This window comes from Pinus tabuliformis, chromosome 9, assembly GCF_031772625.1.
Source record: "Pinus tabuliformis cultivar Carrire ecotype Pingquan chromosome 9, CPIR1, whole genome shotgun sequence".
In the NCBI taxonomy this organism is placed as follows: Eukaryota; Viridiplantae; Streptophyta; class Pinopsida; order Pinales; family Pinaceae; genus Pinus; species Pinus tabuliformis.
The window spans coordinates 1,108,448,616-1,108,461,858 of NC_142307.1; the positions used below are offsets into that span (position 1 = coordinate 1,108,448,616).

At 38.4% G+C, this 13,243-nt stretch overlaps 1 pseudogene; it reads right to left on the bottom strand.

Moving 5' to 3' along the window:
* Positions 1-13,243, bottom strand: part of LOC149152536 (ubiquitin-activating enzyme E1 1-like) — an 85,459-nt pseudogene that overhangs the window by 56,452 nt on the left and 15,764 nt on the right.

Consider the following 13,243-nt stretch of genomic DNA (forward strand, 5'->3'; position numbering starts at 1 on the left):
AGATTAAGATGTATTGCAGATTCTGTTTTCTGTTGTCTTAGTTTGTTAGAATCTTCACTTGCTCTTGTTTCCCTCAAGTCAGAAATGACAAAAGCTTAGGAGAATTTTGCTTCACAAACCATCTCCAAGCTCTGCCTACAAGCTTTAATCTTGTACTTCAGGAGCTCAGTCTCCCAATTTTTTTGGGAATATAAATAGCAATCGACTATGTTAAAAAAAAACGCCACAAAAAATAAATTAAATAATATATTAAATAAACAAAATAATAGATATATATCTTAACAACAACAATTTGAAAAGTAATCACTCAAAGTAATACTTCATAAATGGTTTTAAAATTGATAATTCTGCTTAATACACTACAGGTTAATATGTTGTGCACTTCATCATTCTATTCCAAGAATCCCACCCTCAAAAGAATTTTTGCATCACTTGGATATTACACTTTATGGTGGAATTGTCTTTGCAAATGGTCATGAAGTTTCTGGATGTCAATTTTTTGAGGCTCAATCTGAGATAAATGGCTTTCACTTTGTTCTTTTAAGGCACAAACATCTTCCTCCAAAGAAACCCCGACTGATGAAGATTTGGCTCTGTCGTGAGGTCAGTCTTTTCATCAAGCACTTCATCAAAGGATTGATCCAACATGATTTCCTGATCAACATCCACAACAAGGGCACAGGGATGCTCTTTTAGTGTGTTTGGAAAATTTCTTAGTCTCCCCATTCTTCTTTTGCTATGTCAAGCTCCAGAAGTTCCCTATACAAGATGAAGGGTTGATCCAAGCTTGGGAAGTCTTTCTTACTGCCGTACTTCTTTCTATAACAACACATGGAAAATTCACTACCTTGTACCTTTTAGAAAATTCTAAGATAATAACATCCATAGGATCACTTTGATAAGCTTTCAATACAACATCAAATTCATTTCTTCTTTCAATACAAAGCCCAATCAAGAAATTTACATCGCAGCAGGCTTCAACTAGATGCTCACAAAACTCACTATCTTCATCCAATTCTTGTTCTTCAAAGCAATTTTGAGATGGTTCTAGCTTCAACATGGGAGCATGGGAAAAATCTTCATCAATAAGCCCATGATATTCCTTGTGAACTTGATCAATGTGAGGCAGTCAAGAAGGGCTTCATGTTGTAGAGCTGTCATCAAGTCCACATAGGTATATTTATACCTTTGAAATCTAGGACCCCAACGCTTGAGAAATTCTTCAATGAAAACTGCAATGCATGATATACTCTTTGGCTTGAGAGAATATTTAAGCCAATCCCTTTTTTCCTCCAAACAACATGCAAAAATACCTCATCATCACATCTTCATGTACCACATTGAGTTTTGAAACATACCTCAATACATCTACATGAAAAATGGTCAATGATTAGTCGCCATCAAAATTTTGACAATCTTCTCACCAATGTGGTGGACACTAATTAGACTACCCATGATACTCCTCCCATCAAGAGCTTTATATACTTCATGAAATGGGACCATCCTTTATCGCATACAATTTCCCAACATGAAGGCTCAAATTTGATAATAAATGTAATTTTGTGCCTTATAGCAATGGAGTCACTAAGGTGAGCCACCAATGCCTTCGAAATTATGCTTGCCCCAACTCACAAGCACAAAGTCTTCAAAATCTGTAAAAATCTTCGATAATGAAACCTTCATCAAAGTTATAGCTTCTCTACAAATGTATTCAGGGAAATGGACTTTATCCTCAACAACGATACCAAAATGTTAATCACACAAACTCAAACTTCTTGAGATAAAGTCCAAAATCTCAAGAGCGATTTGAGTGCAACTAAGAGGAGGCCCCAGTCACCTCATCAACCCTCTTCTTCACTTCAAGCTAGCTCTCCTCCAACTCAAGGGGGACTTCCGTAGGTTCATATTGTTGGGATTTAGAGAAATAAGTTTCAAGGTGATAAGAAGAGTAAATTCAACAAAATGGTTTTGAAAGAGTTTTCGAATTTGGAATTTGATGGGAGGATGAGAGACTAGTGTCTTTCCATTGTGTGTATGGATCAACTAAGAACTCCCTTGTTGTTAAAATTGGCAACTAGGGCCAAACTCCATGTGGATCACCTTATTTATGGGTTCTGATATTTTTCCTAGATTCCTCTCATCGAGAGGTGTAGGGTTGATCTAAAGATCATCCAATTCCGATAAGTATTTATGGAGATATGAATTTATTTTGATTATGGACAAATTGTGAAGGTCGACCAGCAAACTTATGTAGGCTCAGAAGCCCAATAGTCATGTCTATTCAACCTCAATGTTTGCATATAAATACAAGGAGCATTCTCCTCATTTGGACAATTCAATTCACTCATCTTCTCTCTCTCTCCTACGCATAAAAGGAGCCTCTCTCTCTCTCTCTCACATGTGGCTGAAAGGAAGACATCCTAGGGCAAGGAAGACACAGAAAGAAGGACGCTAGGGCAGCAGGTCATCTCTTTGACTAGCGTTGACCAAGAATTGACCTTCCAAAAGTGCGGATTGGGTGTGGTTGCCTCTCCTAGGCAGGCTGCCATTTTTGGCATGAAAATCGAGGTGTTGAATGCCCTAGTTTAGGGCTGCAGTTGACTTCAGAAATCTGCTAATTGACTGTACTTTTGGGGTTGTTCAACGGTTGTTTCTTCAGGCTATTCGAGGACAAGTTGACCAGAAATTGACCAAGTATTTTAGAGGTCAATTTCAGCTAGTTTGACCAATTTGAATTTGTTGATCTAGGGTTTGCTGCTGCTGATATAAAATTACAGAATTCAGATTTTGTACTATTTCTCTTTGCTGAACTATTGAAGATAAAAGAAGAACTGATCAAAGGGTTTCCCTGCATTGGGGTTTGTCCTTGGCTAGCCACCACATCTTGCGTCTCTTATCTTGGCTTGTTTTATGTTTATCATTTAATGTTCTATTTGCACTTTACTTAATGTATATGTGATTGCTAATCTATGGCTAATAAGAAGAAAAATATGTAAACTGCTCTAAGCATAGAACATACCATAATTTAACATGGTACTGGAGTTGAGGTGAAAAAGCCCAAGCAAGAGCAAGAGCAAGAGAAATCACCGAAGAGAAGGTTGGCAAGGCTATCTGAAATAAATCATGGGGTCCTCAACACACTTCCCTCCTAAAGACAAACTCCGTGAGAATTCTGACTATCATGGATGGAATATGTGTCTCGATCTAACATTAGAAGAACAGGAAGTGTTGGACCATGTGAGAGGCGGAATTGTTGAGCTCCATCAAATGCATCCGCTGCTGCTAGGAACAAATGGACCAAGGGAGAAGTCAAAGAAAGGAAGACCATCCGGGACTCTATCAACAAGCGCTTGGTGGCCTATGTTTCTGAGCTGAACACCTCCAAGGAACTCTACAATATATTGGTGAGTTTATTTAAAGCTAATGATGCAAATCAAGTCTTGTTTCTTAGAAATAAGCTGAAGGAAATTAATAAGGGCAAAGATGAGAGTATGCAAGCATATTTCTCAAGAATCACCAAGATCAAGAAAGATCTCTTATCTATTGGGGAAGTAATTCCTGACAAGGAAATGACACTCACAACTCTTGCAGGACTACCATCTGTATGGTATATATTCAGGACTACTCTTCTCAACAATAACTTAATTCCTGGATTTGAGGAATTAATGGGCAGATTCATTCAAGAAGAAATGAGGATGGAAGAGCAAGAAATACCCGTACATAAAGGTATCCCTCTGCCTTTTCTTATCATACTAAAAGAAGAAACAATTCAGGGGCTAAATTCAAAGGAAAGGTTGGATCAAAGGGTGGAAGAAAAGGATGATGTTACAATTGCAATAAAATGAGTCACTATGCAAGGGAGGAGTACCCTAATAAAAGGGACTCACGCCGGGACGATGATCAAAATCCATCTCAAGTCAATCAAAGGAATGGCAAGTCAAATGGCAGAGGTAAAAGAATGTCGGAAATCAGGGAAGAGGACAACCATTCAAGAAGGCAAGAAAAATTCCAGGTATGAATCTAACACTATTAACAATAAGCAAGATGAATATTATCTACCAGCTGCTCTATCTACTACTTCTCCCCTGGACTCGCTGGGAAATTGGCTTATTGATAGTGGTGCCTCAAGGCACTTCACTGGTTACAAAGAAGCTCTCTATAATTTGATAGAGAAAGAAACCAACCTATAAATTGTTCTTGTAGATAATTCAAAATATCCCATGAAAGGCGTAGGAAATGTCACTCTTCAAATCAATCAGGGTAATACCATCCACTTACAAGATGTATTATATGTACCTAATCTCAAAAAGGACCCGGTGTCCATTCCGGAAATGGAAGACAAAGGCTACAAGGTGGCTTTCAGCGATGGCAAGGTACATGTATGGAAAAAGAACTTTAAATATGATTTTACTCTTGGGTTTCGAGTTGATTCATTATATCAGGTCGGAGGATGTCCACTGGGTGTCATGTCTTGTGACACATCTCTTCAGTCCAAACTATGGCATCGGAGGTTTGCTCACCTTCATTATAAAGCTCTACCCGATGTAAGAAAAATGGTGACCGGGATGCCTGAGTTTAGATTAGAGCAAGAAGGTGTATGTCCAGGATGTGCCGAAGGAAAGCTCAAAAGCGGACCATTCCCCTCAAGCCAAAGCAAGACCTCTGATATATTGCAGTTGGTTCACTCACACATATCCGGTATGATTCCTCTGAACTCCTTGTGAGGATATTTATATCACCTCACTTTTACAGATGATTATTCTCGCAAGACTTGGAAATCTTGAAAAAGAAGGATGAAGTGTTCTCCTGGTTTCGACACTTCAAAGCCTTGATCGAGAATCAAACTGAAAAGAAGATCAAGACCTTAAGGACTGATAATGGGACTGAATATGAATCCAATGAGTTTCATGACTTTTGTAAAGAGGTTGGCATTAACAGGGAGACTACTATACCATATACTCCTGAGCAAAATGGTGTGGCGGAAAGGAAGAATCATACAATTGTGGAAGTTGTCCATGCTATGCTCCATGATCAAAGACTTTCAAAGTTTCTATGGGCTGAAGCTGCAAATACCGCCGTATATGTACGAAACTGATGCCCTCATCAAGCATTGGGTTCCAAGACTCTCGAAGAAATATTCACTGGTGAGAAACCTGACGTATCTCATTTTAGAATTTTTGGAAGCCCTGTATATTTTCATGTGCCGAAAGAGAAAAGGAATAAATTGGGTGCATCTGGAAAGAAAGGAATCTTCGTGGGCTATAGCGAGAATACTAAGGGCTATAGAATTTATGTAGCTGGTCAAAGAGAAGTCGAGATTAGAAATGATGTCACCTTTGACGAAGATATGGCTCTTAGCAAAGTAGACAATCTTCCTACTTTAAGGGGATCTAAAGAAGTTGACACCAGGGAACCGAAGGAAAAGGAAGATGAGATGATGCCCGATGTGGAAGAACCTATGGATCCTATTGATCCTCCTCTGCAAGAGCCTTCCTCTTCTAGGAAGAGGCCTTCATGGCTTAGGGGGGCACTTGATGATGATGAAGGACACATTGCACCCAGAGGAACCTTCCGTGAAAGTAAGAAGCCTAACAGGTATCAGGGATACCTAACCATCATGAGCACGATCATCCAAAATGAGCCTTCGTCATTCACAGATGCTATCAAGCATAAAGTATGGAAGGATGCTATGACCAAGGAATATGAGTCCATTATGAAAAACGATGTTTGGGATGTGGTCCCCAGACCCTAGGACAAAGTAGTTGTCACTTCAAAATGGCTTTACAAGATAAAGCATGCAGTTGATGGAAGTGCGGAAAAGTATAAGGATCGTTTTGTTGCTCGTGACTTCTCCCCGAAGGAAGGTATAGACTATGACAAGATATTTGCACCTGTTGCCTGATATACCACCATCTCTTGATCATAGCCCTTGCTGCTTCGCAAGGATGGAACCTAAATCAGATGGATGTCAAGACTGTGTTCTTACATGGTTCAATCAAAGAGGAGGTCTATGTGGAGCAACCCGAAGGATTCGAGATTTATGATCGAGAATGTCATGTGTGCAGGTTGAAGAAGGCCCTATATGGGCTAAAGCAAGCACCCCGAGCATGGTATGAGAGGATCGATAGCTACTTGATGAAGCTGGGGTTCACTAGGAGTGAAGCCGACCCTAACCTTTACTCTAAGGTTATAGATGACAAGCCTCTCATACTGGTGCTATGTGTTGACGAACTTTTTCTAACAGGTACAGACCCTCTCATTCACAAATGTAAGAGGAAGCTGGCTTCTGAGTTCGAGATGAAAGACCTAGGACTTATGCACTATTTCCTGGGACTGGAAGTCTGGCAGAAACCAGGGAAGATTTTCCTATCTCAAGGAAAATATGTGGTGAAGATATTGGAGAGATTTAGCATGGTGGACTGCAAGCCCGTAACTACCCCGATGGAGCTTGACTTCAAGAAGTTAAGTGTTAGTGCTGCTAGACCTGTTTTACGAAATGCTATCGAGTATCGTCAACTCGTCAGAGCATTAATGTTCTTAGTGAACTCCCGTCCAGATATATGCTTTGCAGTCAACACATTGAGTCAACATATGGTTGAGCCTCACCACTCACATTGGATTGGTGCCAAGAATCTATTGAGATATCTTCATGGCACAATCACTCATGGGTTGAGATACACTGCCGGAGATGTGAAACTACTTGGGTATACTGATGCTGATTGGGCAGGCAGTGTGGTGGACTGAAAGAGCACTTCCAGGTGCTATTTCTCTTTGGGATCTGCCTCGATATCCTGCATGAGCAAGAAGCAGAATTCGGTGGCTTTGAGCACCGCCGAGGCAGAGTACATTGCTGCTAGCATGGCCTCCTGTGAGGTAGTCTGGTTGTGAAAGATCTTCAGTGAGATGTTTGGATTTACATTGGATACCACTGTGATTCTGTGTGACAACCAGAGCGGGATCCGTTTATCAGAGAATCCCGTATTTCATGATCGCTCCAAGCATATCGATATTAGGTACCACTATACTCAAGATATGGTGTCGCGAGGAGCAATAAGGCTCCAACATATCGGTACAGATGAACAGGTCACTGACATTTTGACAAAGCCCCTAGGAAAGGTCAAATTCCTGACTTTCTGAGAACGACTTGGTGTCATTCAGAGACCCTCTTATGAGGGTCGAGTATGATGTATTGAGCTTTGGAAGCTCCAGGGGGGCACGAGGTACTTCTTGGAGCGACATGTGACCACAAGGCGACTCACCATCCCCTGGTGGTGCACTATGTACAGGGTAAAGGTTCAACCTTCCCCTGTGACACCCCGTGGTGATTGAGGAACAGGATGATTAGTTCTCCTATGGACCAAGATGATTCATTCTCCGTGGAGATTGTGGAGCAGGATGATTAGTTCTCCTGTTGAACAGGATGATTAGTTCTTCGTGGCATCCACTAGACAAGATGATTAGTTCTCTTGTTGAGGCATCCTACCCATGCAGTTTGGGACTCATGGGAAGTACCTCTCATCTGATCAATGAGCAGGGAAATGAGGATAGGGACCATAGTAGTACTATCGATGGACGCATCGTTGTATCTACCATACTCCCTATGCTAGGATGACCTCCATTGATCTGGGATCAATGATACTGATCTGGGATCAGTGAGAGTGGTTCACACTCTGAGACTGACTTTGGGTCAGTGGAGGATGGTATGATAAATCCTCGATCATTTCTTCTTCTTCATAGTTCGAGCAAAGCAAAGCATAGCAAAGTGGAGCAGAGCAGAGTGGGGTCAAGCTGTACACGACAGTGCATTTGATGGATGGATAGCAGCGACGGTCTGACAGATTGCAGATGAAGTTCTCCCTAGTTGAGAGTGAGTGTTAAAATTGGCAACTAGGGCCAAACTCCATGTGAATGACCTTATTTATGGCCTCTGATATTTTTCCTAGATTACTCTCATCGAGAGGTGTAGGATTGATCTAAAGATCATCCGATTCCGATAAGTATTTATGGAGATATGAATTTATTTTGATTATGGACAAATTGTGAAGGTCGGCCAGCAAACTTATGTAGGCTCAGAAGCCCAACAGTCATGTCTATTCAACCTCAACATTTTCATATAAATACAAGGAAAATTCTCCTCATTTGGACAATTCAATTCACTCATCTCCTCTCTCTCTCTCCTACGCATAAAAGGAGCCTCTCTCTCTCTCACACGTGTGGCTGAAAGGAAGACATCCTAGGGCAAGGAAGACGCAGAAAGGAGGAGATTATGGCAACTGGTCATCTCTTTGACCAGCGTTGACCAAGTGTTGACCTTCTAGAAGTGCAGATTGGGTGTGGTTTCCTCTCCTAGGCATGCCTCAATTTTTGGCATGAAAATCGAGGTAATATGTCCTCTAGTTTGACCGGTGTTGACTACCCTAGTTTAGGGCTACAATTGACTTCAGAAATATGCTAATTGACTATACTTTTGGGGTTGTTCAAGGGTTGTTTCTTCAGGTTGTTTGAGGACAAGTTGACCAGAAATTGACCAAGTATTTTAGAGGTCAATTTAAGCTAGTTTGACCAAGTTTGACTTTGTTGATCTAGGGTTTGCTGCTGCTGATATAAAATTACAGAATTCATATTTTGTATTATTTCTCTCTGCTGAACTATTGAAGATTAAAGAAGATTTGATCAAAGGGTTTCCCCACATTGGGGTTTGTCCCTGACTAGTCGCCACATCTTGTCTCTTGTATTGGCCTGTTTTCTGTTGATCATTTAATGTTCTATCTGCACTTTACTTAATGTATATGTGATTTCTAATCTGTGGCTAATAGAAGACAAATAAGTAAACTGCTCTAAGCATAGAACATACCATAATTTAACGCTTGCGAGACTGTCAGTGGGTCTAGGGTAATGCCTAGGGATTTCCACTACTAACCCTAGAAGATCCACCTAGTATCTTAAAAAATCCAAGAAATTCAAGAGAAGTCTCCCCACTAAAAATGTTCCTAGGGTTTTCAAAAAGGGATTTATCCAAGAAGCCTCTACACTATAAAACTACAATTACACTTAATAATAATCCATAAACAAATCCAACAAGATTATACAGACCACTTAATCAAGAAATCAAGATCAATCATAAAACCTAGCCATGAAAATCCATGAAAGGAGAAAAATCATCCATAACACCATCTCCTCAATGAGAATTCTACTCTTGTATAATCAACATGCACCGCCTCAAAATATATAACAAATCTAAGATAGGACATGGATTTTTACCTGAAGGAAAATTTATTGAGTTTTCCAGTCATTTATTCTTTTGATGTATCTATTGCTAAAAATCTGGTCCACATCCTAAGGCAAAAGACTGAGCCTTTCATGACAGATTCCTTATCTGGAAAACAGTTAGAAATTAGCACACACCTTTGATTATGGTATTGTCATTTTAAAGTGATTGGACATTTTGAAATATTTTGAAAATATTTGCTTATGTCCATTTGAAACAGAAATATTTGTTTAATTGTTATAAAACACAATTATAACACAACAACAAAAAATTAAATAATATATTAAATAAAGAAAATAATATATATATATATATATATATATATATATATATATATATATATATATATATATATATATATATATATATATATATATATATATATATATATATATAGATATATAGATATATTAACAACAATAATCTAAAATGTAATCACTCAAAGTAATACTTCATAAATGGTTTAAAAATTGATAATTATTCTTAATACACTACATGATAATACCATATGCACTTCATCATTCTATTCGAAGAATCCCACCCTTAAAATAATTTTTGCATCAGTTGGATATTACACTTTATGGTGGAATTGTCTCTGGAAATGGTCATGAAGTTTTTGGACGTCAATTTTTTGAGACTCAATCTGAGATAAATGGCTTTCACTTTGTTCTTTTAAGGCACATACATCTTCCTCCAAAGAAATTCTGACTCATGAAGCTTTGGCTATGTTATGAGGTCAGGATTTTCATCAAACACTTCATCAAAGGACTGATCTAGCATGCTTTCTTGATTAGTTTCCACAAAAACGACATAGGGATGCTCTTTTAGTGTGTTTGGACATTTTTCTCAATGTATCCCCATTCTTTTTCTACTATGTCAAGCTCCAGCAGTTCCCTAGACAAGATGAAGGGTTGATCCAAGAGCGAAGATTCTTTCTTATTGCCATACTTATTTCTATAGCAGCACATGGAAAATTCACTGCCTTGTACCTTTTAGCAAGCTCGAAGATAAGAACATCTATAGGATCGATTTGATAAGCTTGCAATCCAACATAAAGTTCCTTTCTTCTTTCAATGCAAAGCCCAATCAATAAATTCACATCGCAACAGGCTTCAACCAGATGCTCACAAAACTCACTATCTTCATCCAATTCTTGTTCTTCAAAGCAATTTTGAGATAGTTCTAGCTTCAGCATGGGAGCATGGGAAAAATATTCATCAAGAAATCTGTGATATTCTGTGTGATCTTGATCAATGTGAGTCGGTTAAGATCAATTCCACATAGGTATCTTCATACCTTTGAATTCTAGGACCCCAACGCTTGAGAAATTCTTCAATGAAAACTGCAATGGATAATATACTCTTTGGTTTGAGAGGATATTTAATCCAATCCCCTTTTTCCTCCAAAAAACATGTAAAAAGACCTCATCATCAAGTCTTGGTGTACCACATTGAGTTTTGAAACACACCTCAAGACATCTACCACATCAAAAATGGGCAATGATTGGTTTCCATCAAATTTTGGACAATCTTCCCACCAATGTGGTGGACACTATTTAGGGTACCCATGATACTCTTCACATCAAGTGATTTATATATTTCATGAAATTCCATGGGACCATCCTGTATCGCATGCAATTTCCCAATATGAAGGCTCAAATTTGATAATAAATGTAATTTTGTGCCTTATAGCAATATAGTGACTAAGGCGAGCCACCAATGCCTTCACAATTATGCTTGGCCCACCTCACAAGGACAAATTCTTCAAAATCTGTAAAAATATTCAATAATGAAACCTTCATCAAATTTATAGCATCTTTACAAATGTATTCAGGGAAATGGAATTTATCCTCAACAATTGTGCCAAAACGTTAATCACACAAACTCAAACTTCTTGAGATAAAGTCTAAAGTCTCAAGAGCTGTTTGAGTGTAACCACGAGGAGGCCATTGTCACCTCATCAACCCTCTTCTTCACTTCGGCTAGCTCTCCTCCAACTCAAGGCAGACTTCCCTAGGTTCACATTGTTTGGATTTAGAGCAATAAGTTTGAACGTGATAAGAAGAGTAAATCCAACAAAATGGTTTTGAAAGAGTTTTAGAATTTGGAATTTGATGGGAGGATGAGAGACTAGTGTCTTTCCATTGTGTGTATGGATCAACTAAGAACTCCCTTGCGAGAGTGTAAGTGGGTCTAGGGTAATACCTAGGGATGTCCACTACTAAGCCTAGAAGATCCACCTAATTCCTAGGGTTTTCAAAAAGGGATTTATCTAAGAAGAAACCAAGAAAATGCACCCTTTACACTATAAAACTCCAATTACACTTAATAATCATCCATAAACAAATCCAACAAGATTATACAGACCACTTAATCAAGAAATCAAGATCAATCATAAACCCTAGCCATGAAAATCCATGAAAGGAGAAAAATCATCCATAACACCATCTCCTCAATGAGAATTCTACTCTTGTATAATCAACATGCACTGACTCAAAATATATAACAAATCTAAGATAGGACATGGATTTTTACCTAAAGGCAAATTTATTGAGTTTTCCAGTGATTTATTCTTTCGATATGTCTTTTTCTAAAAATATGGTGCTCGTCCTAAGGTAAAAAACTGAGCCTTTCATGACAGATTCCTTATCAAGAAAACAGTTAGAAATAAACACACACATTTGATTATGGTATTGTCATTTTAAAGTGATTGCACATTCTAAAATATTTTGAAAACCTTTGCTTATGTGCATTCCAAATAGAAATATTTGTTTAATTGTTATAAAACACAATTTTAACACAACGGCAAAAAAATTAAATAATATATTGAATAAATAAAATAATATATATATATATATATATATATATATATATATATATATATATTAACAACAATAATGTGAAAAGTAATCGCTCAAAGTAATAATTCATAAATGGTTTAAAAATTGATAGTTCTTCTTAGTACACTATAGGATAATACCATGTGCACTTCATCATTCTATTCCAAGAATCACACCCTCAAATGAATTTTTGCATCACTTGGATATTACACTTTATGGTGGAATTGTCTCTACAAATGGTCATGAAGTTTCTGGATGTCAATTTTTTGAGACTCAATCTGAGATAACTGGCTTTCACTTTGTTCTTTTAAGGCACAGACATATTCCTCCAAAGAAATTCTGACTCATGAAGCTTTGGCTCTGTTATGAGGTCAGGATTTTCATCAACCACTTCTTCAAAGGACTGACCTAGCATGCTTTCCTGATCAACTTCCACAACAACGACATAGGGATGCTCTTTCAGTGTGTTTGGAAATTTTTCTCAACATCTCCCATTCTTCTTATACTATGTCAAGCTCCAGCAATTCCATAGACAAGATGCAGGGTTGATCCAAGCTTGGGGAGTCTTTCTTACTGCCATACTGTTAAAATTGGCAACCAGGGAAAAACATCATGTGGGTCATCTTATTCATGGCTGATAATATTTTTATTAGATTCCTCTCATCGAGAGGTGTAGGATTGATATAAGGATCATCCGATTCCGATAAGTATTCATGGAGATATGAATTTATTTTGATTATGGAATTATTATCAAGCCAACCTACAACTCATGTAGGCTCAGAAGCCCAACAGTCGCATCTATTCACCCACCAACGTTGTGTATAAATATAAGAGGACTTTTCCTCATTTGGACTCACTCATCTCATCACATCTCTCTCTCTCTCTCTACTGCGCATAAATGAGTCTCTTCTCTACTGTGCTGAAATGGGTCTCTCTCTCACACATGTGAAGCTGGAAGCTGTTGAATTTGAAGTTGTAACTGCAGAAGTAAATATTGACTTGTGTGGCCTAGAATATCTCCTCTTTGGAACTACGTTGTAGGTTCATATGAACCTCCTCTGAAAGCCGCAACTTTTGGTGGTGGAATGAAGTCAATCCGATGAATGGTTTGCAAGATATCAACTGCCCTAGTTTGA